At 42.0% G+C, this 9413-nt stretch overlaps 1 long non-coding RNA gene across 1 annotated transcript; it reads left to right on the plus strand.

Moving 5' to 3' along the window:
• The first annotated feature begins 4296 nt into the window (after window positions 1-4296).
• Window positions 4297-8853, plus strand: LOC135972784 (uncharacterized). Its single transcript, XR_010589299.1, has 2 exons — window positions 4297-8337; window positions 8383-8853. It is a non-coding gene; the product is annotated as an uncharacterized LOC135972784 (long non-coding RNA).
• Window positions 8854-9413: the final 560 nt, after the last annotated feature.

Below are 9413 nucleotides of genomic sequence, written 5' to 3' on the forward strand. Positions count from 1 at the left end.
TGCATTGTACTTTTCTGAGCAGTGGAATTGGTAAATGCCAAATTCAAATCAGAACTAAATAGCTCTAGGTGGAATCATTAGGAGTGTTTTCTCTACAGTATCTTCATCAATGATTATAATTTATTTTATATGCTGCTCTGTTAACCCTCTTATTGCTGTTTGTTGTATAATACACTTTATGTCCAGCTTTCTATCAGACTGATTTTTCTCTCTAAGACTGTGCACATACTTTCCTGCAGCAAGAGAGCAAAGTTTTTAAAAGTCAATTTATATAGTCATAAATCAACAATACTAATTTGCAAATTCATAAATTTTGTTCACTGAAACATGAATATATAAAAAGGTATTTTATTATGTTCTTAATAGATACAGTAAGGCTTTAAAGATTGCATTCTAAAGTAATCTTTATTTCATGACAATTACTCTATTTTTAAAATATATAACAACATTAAAGTGTTAGCGGTAAGGTGGATAGGCTCAAAAATTTTGCATCTTGAAGAACAGCTAATTATTCACGGAACATGTGAAGTAACTTTATTTTAAAAACAATAAAACTCTGAATTCTCTAGTCATTTTTTCCTGACCTCGTGTTTTATTACCTTGGATGTTTACATGAAAAAACACCCTTTGTTCTTAAGGCCCCATCCAGTCAGACCAAGGGTGTTTACATGTTGCTCCTGGTACTCAAAAGTTATTGTGTCAGACACATGACTTAGCCAGGAGATCCAGGATAAGGCATTCAAACAGATTGTGCACACCGAAAAAAAAACCCACAACACAGATTGAGGGCAGCCCCCCGCCCCCCCAACACATTTGAGAGAGAGAGAAACAAACAGGGTTGGATTAAGAGGAAGACAGAAACATATAGGGTGTAGAAAGTGAGAGAGAGAGAGAGTGATATACTGAGGGTTTATAGGGAAGAAGGAAGACGGTCAGGATTAGGGTTGGTGAAAGAAGTGGAAAAGGCTGCACTCACATACAGTCTCAATGAAGAGATTTAACTGGGAAAGCATCAGGGAGAGACTGCTGTGCAGCATCTGACCATGCTGCGGCTGTAGACATCCTCCTCTCCCAACCCAATTATGGGACAGCCGCCATCTTGGTCAATGCACTGGGGTTTTAATCTGGGCTCTCCAGGGCTAGAAGCATGATTCTCTGCAGCTTGAACTGAAAAGTCAGGGTCTGTAGCTGCGGGCTCTAATGCACTCGCATCCTTTTCGGTTCATGCACAGACGATACGTTAACATGCACTGACCAGTAGATTCCAGACAGATCAGGAGAAAAAGGTGACAAGCAAGAGAGTGGAGGATCACAGGAGGAGGCACTTTTACAGTCCTAAGAGAGTCTATGAGATCTGGGGGATTTCCCTTGACCTGAGTGAGGCACAGTTCATACAGATGTGAATCTCAGCCCTCAAGTACCTGTGCAGGGGAGCTAGAGAGGCCAATCAGAGGAGCCATCCTCTCCAACACAGTCAGAGACCCACTGCACTCAGCACTCTTAATGCTGAATTCTTCCAAAGGAGCAGAGCCTTCCGTAGGGGATGGCGAATCAGGGAGACCACTCCTGGCCCAGCGCTTTGGGGGGCCCCGCAGGCCAGCGCAATTGGCCGGTGCCATATGGGCGGCGGGTGAACTGCTGGCTGGGGGAGGCTAGCACTCAGCCCCGCCCCTTCCAGCAGAGGGAGAGCACACCGGGAGGGAGAGTGCGCGGTGGTGCCGCTGCAGCCTCCCCAGCCCCGGAGCGCTGAGAAGGAGAGCATGTGGCGGTGCCACTGCAGCCTCCCCAGCCCTGGGAAGGCGGGCGGCGTGGTGGCCCCAGCGCCCTGGAGCCCAGGCTTAGAATTCAAAACCATCTTGACAAATTGGAAAATTGGTTTGAAAGCAACAGATGAAATTCAATAAAAACAATGCAATGTACTACACTCAGGAAGGAAAAATGAAATGCACAACTACAAAATGGAGAATAACTGGCTAGTAGTAGTATTACTGAAAAGGCTCTGGGCGTTACAGTGGATCATAAATGGAATGAATCGATGTGATGAGACTGCAAAAAAGGCCAATATCATTCTGGAGTTATTAACAGGAGTGTCATATGTAAGACACAGGAGGTAATCGTTCTACTTTTCTCAGCGCTAGTGAGGTCCATTTGGAGTACTGTGCCCAATTCTGGGTGCCACATTTTAGGAAATATGTGGACAAACTGAAGAGAGTCCAGAGGAAAGCAAAACAAATATAAAAGATTTAGAAAACCTGACCGATGGGGAAAGGTTAAAAAACTAACTGGGCATGTTCAGTCTTGAAAAAAAGAGCCTGACGGATAACTTGGTAAGAGCCTTCAAATATGTTAAGGACTGTTACAAAGAGGACCTTGATCTGCAGAATGGAAATTTAGGTTAGATATTAGGAAAAACTCAACTATAAGGGTAGTTAAGTTGTGGAATAGGTTTCCAACAGGTTGTGGAATCCCCATCATTGGAGATTCTAAAGAACAGGTTGGACAAATACCTGCCAGGGATGGTCTAGGTTTACTTGCTCCTGCCTGAGCGTCAGGGGGTGGATTTGATGACTTCTGGAGGTGCCTTCCAGCCCTGCATTTCTATGCTTCTAACACATCATGGGGTTGTGAGGGCTGGAGGGAGAAAGTGGAGGGGAGTGGATGATTTCATTTTACTATAATCCAGTGATTCTCAAACTTTTGTACTGGTGACCCCTTTCACATAGCAAGCCTCTGAGTGCGACCCCCCTTATGAATTAAAAACACTTTTTTATATATTTAACACCATTATAAATGCTCAAGGCAAAGCAGGGTTTGAGGTTGAAGCTGACAGATCGCGATCCCCCACATAATAACCTCACAACCCCCTGAGGGGTCCTGACCCCCAGTTTGAGAACCCCTGCTATAATCCAAAGTAATGTGATGAAATTAATGCTGAATTATTGGGAAATGCTTCCTAACACTGAGCTCTATTAACTTTTGGGAATAATGTCCTAAGGGAAACAGTAGAAGCTACTTGGGACATACACTGGACAAAACAATAGAAAACATACTGTAGAGAACAATTCTACAGTGATTGGGGCTAGGGACTAGATAACCAGTACTTCTGGATTTTCCCATTTCTACCTTTTTGATTCTCCAACTATCCACCTTTCAGGATATGCAGTGGCTTTCACAACTCCAGAGCTCCTGTTGGCCACATGCTGTAGAAGCTACTGGACTTTGTATTTGGCTATAGCTGCATATATTTGTCAACATCATTTTAAATGTATTTCAGATTCGAGTATGTAAAAGATTTACCTGCAGAAATACAACACAAATGTATTTACTCCATTTGGATCTGCAAGAACACTGTACCATGTGTCTATTCTGCACAGCTAAGTGATCTTTCATTTAGATAATTAATTCAAAATTAAATATTAAATATTAATAAAAATACTGCAGGTAATATATGACATACACTAATTTAATTAAAAATAGATTATAGTGTATTTTGCAAATGGAACATTTTTGTAAGGAAATATAATGGGACTTGCTATGTTTCTGTTTTATCCTAAAAGTGTGCAAGCTTCTTGTACATTGAGCCCTTATTGTGTCTCATGAAATTTTAAAAATAGCTATTTTAATTGTCAAGCATTTGACTGCTAGAAAAATTTGACACATAAGTTTCAATTTTGCAATATGCATTTTTAATGAAGACTTCTGCAGCCTGCTTTATCTGTAATCCAGTTTTATTTAAAAAATTCAGAATATACAATGCTTCAACATTTGTGTGAAGAACCTACTTAATTGGAGCACTTCAAAAAAATACAGTTTAAATACATATATGGTCCTCACAACCTTATGTAGAACTTCTAATGGATTATTTATTATTTCTGTTACAACAGTGCCCTGATGGGTCCCAGTCACAACCCGGGCTCTGTTGTGCTAGGCAGAGAGTAATCATAAGACCAATAGCTGCTATTACCATACAGAGACCCATGACTTCAGTGGGGATCCACCCATATAAAGCCAGTGCAGGATCAGGGCCAACAGGCATCACAGCAGAAATAGCTTTTGAGAAAGAATTTGAAAAAAAGGCTAAGAACTTTAGGCATGGTCTTTCACTTGCAAAGGGCAGTGTGAACAAAAGGGCAGTATCATTTGTGGGAGGAGCAGGCAAGCTGGCTCTACAACAAATGATGTTATTTCAATATTACATTTAGAAATGACCAAAATGAGGCTTTCACTCTAAATGGAGGCTTTCATACCAAACTCTTTCTACACCACACCTTTTAAAAAGCCACTCTCATTTTCTGTTAGATATCAGAGTGCAAAACATTCAATTGTTACTCTGTTTCAGCCTCAGGAGCTAATTCCCCACTGAAAAAATATTGACATTTACCCCAGAAATAGCTACTTTCATATGTATTGTATATAAACTCTGCAGGAGTGTAAGTAGTGGTATAAGTTGCATATCAGCTGGTCAGAAAACAGATGCAAGTGGGTATAAGTGATAAAGTAGCGTAACAGTGACTTGACATTCATGTTCACACAAAACAAGTGTAATTTACCCATTGAAAGGAGTGGAATTAGTGTTGTAAACAGCAAAAGCAAATAACAGAAAGGATGTAAGAGAAGGTAAGAAAGCCTGTTTTATATTAGAGCCTCCAGTCATTTGCTTTTCCCTATTATGCACAGGTATATATACCAGTTCTGGCAAGGATGATCAGATTGAAAAGGGACATGCCATCACAGGTCTGAGTTCTGGCACTGGTGTAAAAGTAAAGTTATGATATTAGAAATGTTCTTTTTTCTTTTCTTCTTTCTTATGGCTTTCTTTGTTTTTGTATATCACAGGTCATACACTTTACACTGTTATGCACAGAGATTTTGAAATTGTTAGTTCCCCTACTTTCCAGAGGGAGTTCATCCATTAGATCTCCACGTTAGAACAAATCTAAAAAGCCATTAATCAGTCCTAGTCCACTACTATCTCTGCTCACCCCTCGTGGCAAAGCAAAAAAAAATATGCTTTTTATTCTTTCTTATCATAAGAAAATGACATTTTTCTGTGCTCTTTTTTCCCTATTAATAAAACTGAATAAAGTTTAACAATGGGAAGGAGGGAACATGTCTGTGTATAGACAACTTTGCCCACTTTCTGAGAGGAAGCGTCTGTACATCAGTGCAACACCAGGGGAACGGCAATTGATTCACTAACAGGTTAAATGGATTTTATGTACCTATTCAATGTGTTAAATACCCTGGCAACTCATAAAGACATGACCTTCTGGGATATAATCCCATCCTAAAGAAATACACTTACACCCGTAAAAACATTTTACAGTGTTTTAAGTGAAAATGTGTGTGGCTGCAAGATAAGATAACAGGAGGTTTGTTTTACCACTGGCATGAGCACAGAATCTTGTGCCCTTTTTACCAGGCCTTTTTCTCTGCCTTGTCTGCTCCACTTTCTCTCAGTCCTCATTTCTTTTTTCACCTCCACCATTCCCCCTTTCCTCCTCCCTTCTCTCCTAGTCTGCTCTCATGAACTCTACCTCTTCCTAACATCTTGCTTTCTTACTGCCTCCTGTCTTTTCTTTTGTTCTGCACTCACTTGTGTCCTTTCCTTTTCCTCCTCTTCCTCAATGATGATGATGATCTCTGTCCTAACCCTCAACCTGACATACTCGTGCTCTCCTCCTACCCTATTACACACTCTTCCACACTTAACTAATTTGCTCCCCATCTCATTATTCTGTCTTCCAACCAATCAGCAGCTTTGACTCTCTCCTCACTATTACTGACTGCTTCTGCCAAACTGTGCTGCTATCTCAAAAGAACGCTGTTATGTGCCTTACATAGATACACAGGGACATCAGGGAAAGTAAGATACCCCTTTACTCTCCCGCATGGCCTCTCTAGCCTACATACAAGAGACACAGCAGGCTTTGGGGGCTGCTATTCAAACTTGAGCAGCAGGATGAGGAGAATGTAGCGAGTGGTGGGGAAACGAGCAGAGTCTTGTTACCGCCCTAACACTCTGGCCTGCGTGGAGAGGGAAGTAATAAATTACCAGTACCAGATTACTTACCCCTTGGAGTAATCAAGTTTTTTCTGGGCTGGTCCTAGCTAAAGCTGTGCAAATAACTTATTTTTTTGGTTCTATGACAGTTCTGACATTCTAAAAAAAAAAAAAAATTGGTTCAACCGGAAACAAAATATTTCGGGGAATGTTCAGTAAATCCAAAAAGTCAGAAAAAATTGTTTCAGATCGAACAAAGTGTTCCAATTGGGGTATTTTGAATAAAAGTAAAAGAAATGAAGGATTAAATTCACAAAAAACACAGTGTGATGGTGATGCCTCCTTTATGGCCAATAGCCCACTTAGATCTTTTTTGCTTTTAAGTTTCAGCCAAAACAATATGTCAAAATCAACATGAATTCGCAAAATGTTTTGGTCAACCTGCATTTGCATTTTACAGGGGGAAAAAAGTATCCAAAAAATTTCGCTTAGGCCTAGTCCTGAGGAAGTGCAATTTCACACTGCCTTTTACTCAGAGGGTAAAATCTTGGCTTCATTGAAGCCAGTGGCAAAATGCCCAATCTTGGGTTCGTGTTTAACAATAAAACAGTAAAAGCAAGAAATTTGATTCAATTTTTGTGCTTTCTTTGTAACTATTTTTAAGACACTCCTTTTTGGGTTGTAGGAGGTTTGGGAAATGGTTAGTTTTTCCTGCCTTTCATATGCTCTGAGTATAATTGGGCACACATACAATATATTCACTGGGATGCATTTAACCATAGCAGTTGGTGGTGGTGGGTTTTTTTTTTTTTTCCGTATGTTCAGGCATGATTGCAAAATACATTTTGGAGAACAAAGGCCACCCGCAGGTTAGGCCCTGCAGAAATGGGATGTGGGTGACTGAATGCAAGCCCGTCAGTGTGGTTTGGAGATCAGTTGCTCCACACACATGGCAGAGCTATAAAAGAAGTTTTAATGATTTCACACAATTCCAGGATCAGGAAGGCCGGTCAACAATATGGCCCATTACAGAGGAACAGGTGCTGTGGTACGTGGTGTGATTGGCAACCCGTTAACTGGTATCCTCCACAATCTCGAATTGCCTTTCTGCCATTACATTCATCAGTAGGCTCAATGGTGATCCAGATCCTTGCAGTGGTTTTTTAGTTTGAAGGTTTTGGCAGGGTGGTCGAGTACCAGTGGCCCCAGGGAGGATTCCCATCGTCCCATTACAGTTTACATGCTCAGGGATCTCGCACAGATTCTTGGCGCCATATGTCAGAATGGACAGGAGGTGGCCTTGTTCCGGGCAGCTTCCTTGATAGCATTTTTTGGTGCTTTCAGGATCAGCGAGCTAGTACCTGGGTCCATTAGGAACTCTATGAGAAGGGCTGTGGAACTACGTGATATACAATGGCATGAGCATTCAGTCATATTACATTTGCGAAGGTCAAAGATGGATCAAGTTGGCCAGGGTGAATTTGTTATCCTCCGGGAGGGTGGTGAGCCTGGGGTCTGCCTTGTTTAGGCTTTGAAGGCCTACATGGCAATATGGCGAAACGGGGAAGGCCCCCTTTTTATGCATGGTGATGGGAGTCCCCTCACAACATACCAATTTGTTACTGTGTTGCGATGGGGGCTGACGAGGTTGGGGCTGCCAGCCCCTGAATTTGGTTCCCACTCATTCCGAATTGTGGCAGCAATAGCAGCAGCACAGCTAGGTATGGGAGCAGAGGCTATTCAGGCAATCGAGTGTTGGCATTTGGGCGCATACCGAACATATGTAAGACTTCAGGTGGTAAATCTGCATTAATTTGTTGTAATCTCATTACAGATGTTGGGTGATCGGCCATGAAGACAGTGGTGTGGATCTGCGGGCACAGCATTGTCTTTTGGGTGCATAGGCATGCATCCAAGTTGCCCGAGGTTTTGCAGCTGGGCTTTGGTGGTAAAGCAGTACTCAGTTGGCATGCAAAGAGAGGCATGTTATGGGATCAACTGATACCATTGCTGTGTGTGTGGGCCCATCAGTAGCCACAAGACATAATTGTGGTACACCTTGGGGGAAATGATTTAGGAATGCTTAAAGGGATGGAACTAATGTTCAGAGCAAGGAGGCACTTGAGGCTGATCCTTGAAATTTTTCTGGGAGTTAACACTGTATGGTCAGACATGCTTCAGCACAGGGTCTATTGGGAAGCCATGAGCCTCCCCCCCTCCAAGGTAGACAAGGTAAGGAGGTGACCAAATTCCTTCAGTATTTTCACATCCTGGCATAGTATATGGGGCACCAGAGTTGTTTCAGGAGGATGGGGTTCACCTGTCAGACTTAGGTGCTGTCATGTTTTTAACTGATATAAAAGAGGGCATTAGGAGAGGTGCTGTCATGTTTTTAACTGACATAAAAGAGGGCATTAGGAGATGTCTGGGAACCGAATGGGTTTGGGGAGGAGGCAGCCAAGCTAATGGCTGGCGCCTCCTTGTGGAGGATGTCCAGTGCAGGTAACTCCATAGGAAAGATATACAGTGACTGGATAAATAGCTTGGAAAATGACTTAAAAAGAGGTGTTTGGTAAAGGAGCCAACAGGGGTGGCTGGGGACTCCTATGATTGGTACAGCAGGGAGCCAACCCCCATTATTATAGCCCACCTTAACCCTCCTACAGGAGGGGGGAATGGTAAGGTCCCGGCAATGGATTTGCTGGAGGGACCTGGATGGAAAAAGAGGGAGAGCTGGTAAAAGCCGCCTGGTAATTATGGAATAAACATGGGGTTACCTGAACTGTACACTTTTATCTGCTGGGTAGTTCCAGACATCTAATAATAAAGTTGCAGTCTGATTAAACCTATGTCAAATGTCTCCTGTCCTCCTTTCGGTATCGCCAGACAATGAGAACGTGCTAGCCACATTAGGGCACCATTTGGATTCTGCTTTGATGTGCTGTTTTCTGGCTCTTCTACACACAAGGATCCCTAAAGATATAACCAAAATGGCCAGCTTCAAATGGGTTTATACAAGGGACATTTGTGAGTCCCCTGAAAAGACTGGGAATTTCAAAGATGGATTCTGAGGGTTTTTCATAAGTATGTAAGGCATGAACATAAAGTTAATATGCAAAATTTACATTGAGCTTTATAGGCAATAGGTTTATTGTTGCGCTTGCACTGACTGTCATTGATATTGTATTCCATCTTCCAATTCATCATCATCACCTTACTGTAGCAAGTGATGCTTCATTACATTGTCCACAACAAAACAGAGGAACAACAGATACAAGATAAAGGAAGCTCTCTCTGCTCCTTTATTCACCTGTTCTCAGCATCATAACAACATCCCCCATAGATGGAAGAAAAACAGATCTATTTTCTGACCTCTGTAAGGTCTGTCACTTTACGTTGTCCTGTTCAA

The sequence above is a fragment of the Chrysemys picta genome, chromosome 7, assembly GCF_011386835.1.
Source record: "Chrysemys picta bellii isolate R12L10 chromosome 7, ASM1138683v2, whole genome shotgun sequence".
In the NCBI taxonomy this organism is placed as follows: Eukaryota; Metazoa; Chordata; order Testudines; family Emydidae; genus Chrysemys; species Chrysemys picta.